Consider the following 2,500-nt stretch of genomic DNA (forward strand, 5'->3'; position numbering starts at 1 on the left):
CGTGACTATATTAATTTTGTATAACAATGCAATAAAATCTATTATGGTATTAAAATGCGATGCATTCTCGTTCGTCGAATATTTGAAATGATCGTGGAGTTATTTTGAGCATATATCGAGAAATATGTGTAGCGCATATGAACTGTGAACGTCTACGACCGCAATAACGCAACTCTCTCAAGCGCAATGATTTGTACGTCGCGTGTTAATGACAATAGAGTCGAATTCCTCGATTGAAAGAGAAATTAAACGCACCAGTTCTATAAAAATAACGCCATATCCGTCTTCTTTTCCCCGCAATTTCCTCTCGTGAACGTACACGCACACATTCACATGTGGTATACACACACGTGTACGAAACGTTTCGGGGTGCATTCATCCCTTGCGTGTGTTCCAGCGTGTACTTGCGTATGCGTATGTGAATTATTTCATGCATGTGCGTGCGCCTCTTGTCCCGTTCTCTCTTTCCGCATTAGCAGTGATCGGAGTTCCGAACAGTTCCGAAGAAGACCGGGGAGAGGAAAGCCGCCCGTTAAAGAAAGTTCTTACTTCGCTCCCCACGAAGAGAAACAGTGCGTCTATTCCTCCACATCTCTCCGGTTCTTTCCTCCTCCCCCCCCCCTCCTCCTCTTTTTTTGTTTCCAAAGACGTGCCATAATGCGCGTAATTACTTCTCTAAAGGACGCGAGTCTCGTTTTTAATGGATTGATTAATGCGCGAGGCGTGATCCAGTAGGGAAAAGACGGAAGAGGAAGAAGACGACGGAAGAGGCGAGGGGCAGATCGGTAGCAGCAAGAAAAGGGTTGATTTCCTCACAATTGCGCGTTGATCGTCGGATTTACGAAATTAATGTATTAAAAATTTCTCTCCAATAATCTTTATGGCTAAGTTGAAAATGAATCCGCGCGCGTACACATCGTTCGTTCAAATCTCTTTACAAGCGCGACGTAAGAGGATTAAGACCGCGAGGATATTTGCAATGATTTATCGCACGAGAAAAAAGATTAAGTAAAATTTTGTAGAGAAATATTAATGACATACAATAATTTAAGCGTGGGATACTCACAATAGTTTCACACAATTTAATAAAAATTTATTATACTTGTCACATTTATATAATACGTAGTTGTTAAAATACAAACAGACGACCGTTCTGCGATCTCTGAAGATACAAGCTTTAAGTAGATAGACGCGCCTGCCGTTTTCGAGCTGCAGAAGGCATCATATGATCGACGCGATCGAGATGACATAAGCACAGTCGAGAAAATACAAGCACGATCCTAGGAAAAGGAGTAGGTATTCGAGCGAGATTCGCGTACGCGACCATTCTTTGTTTATTCTTGATCGTGGTATAGGGTTTAAGTGTGTTGGTGGGGGTGTGCAGCTGCATGAGAGGTGCGTTGTTGTGTTTCAGTGCTCACCTCTATGACGGGGCTGACCTTGAACTCTCTGAACACCCAGTCAGCGAAGAAGTTGTTCACCTGCCAACTGTGCGGCAAAGTACTATGCAGCAAAGCATCCCTGAAACGCCACGTTGCTGACAAACACGCCGAACGACAAGAGGAGTACAGATGCGTCATCTGCGAGCGGGTATACTGCTCGCGTAATTCCCTGATGACCCATATATATACCTATCATAAGAGCAGGCCCGGCGACATTGACATTAAGTTCTTTTGAAGGTTTAGATAAGGTAGGGACCACGCTAAACACACCTATGGCGCACAGCATTTCGAAGATCTTTAACATGATCTCTCAAAACTCACCCCTATACGACTTAACAAACACAAGACACATTTCCTTCCTTTCTCTCTCTCTCTCTCTCTCTCTCTCTCTCTCTCTCTCTCTCTCCCTCCCCCTCCCTCCCTCCCTCCTCTGTTACTCTTTTATCCTTTTTCTCTCTATCTATTTTTTATTCTCTTCTTGTATACATATTCGCGCAAATACATATCGAAACTCGCTTGTTTCCCGGATCGCGCCTTCCTTAAGATTTATTTTGCATTCCCAATTTTTTTCGCGTTCATTCGCGCATTGCCATCGTCTTCTGTCCAACTCGGTCGGATGATCCGCCATCCCGACGTACGAAAAGCTTTCCTTTTCTTCCTTCTCGTTCCGCACCGGCACTCCGCGAATGGTGCATGCCATGGCGAGAAACCGGTCTCGGATTGTACACGGGACCTTCTTTCTCTTCTTGTTCGCCTTACGGTCCGAGTCTCGCCGCTCGCGCACCGTCGTGTCCGCATCCCGGCTCGCGTAACTGCTTTCTTTCCTCTTATCCCGTCGTCCTTCGCGCCCCTTTTCAGTACCGTACGCGCCGTTGATCGAGTTCTTCCGGTATTCACCGGTCCGTTATATACCTGCTGTCAGTGACTCGAATCCCACGATGCATCAGTAAAGCAGCATGCCGCCTAACTACATCTACGCATAGCAAACACAAGATACGGATATTTTTTTTTTTTTCAAAGTCTACTATCTAAAAAGACAGAAGAAGTCTAGAAAATTG

General features: G+C 45.0%; 1 protein-coding gene across 1 annotated transcript in view; it reads left to right on the forward strand.

Moving 5' to 3' along the window:
• Window positions 1–1,616: 1,616 nt before the first annotated feature.
• LOC108691321 (broad-complex core protein isoforms 1/2/3/4/5-like) overlaps window positions 1,617–2,500 on the forward strand; it is a 3,877-nt gene continuing 2,993 nt past the window's right edge. The window contains exon 1 of the mRNA XM_018199006.1: window positions 1,617–1,690. The gene's annotated coding sequence lies outside the window, so the exon portion shown is untranslated. The remainder of the gene's footprint in view (window positions 1,691–2,500) is intronic.

The sequence above is a fragment of the Atta colombica genome, unplaced genomic scaffold, assembly GCF_001594045.1.
Source record: "Atta colombica isolate Treedump-2 unplaced genomic scaffold, Acol1.0 scaffold45, whole genome shotgun sequence".
NCBI classification, from domain to species: Eukaryota; Metazoa; Arthropoda; class Insecta; order Hymenoptera; family Formicidae; genus Atta; species Atta colombica.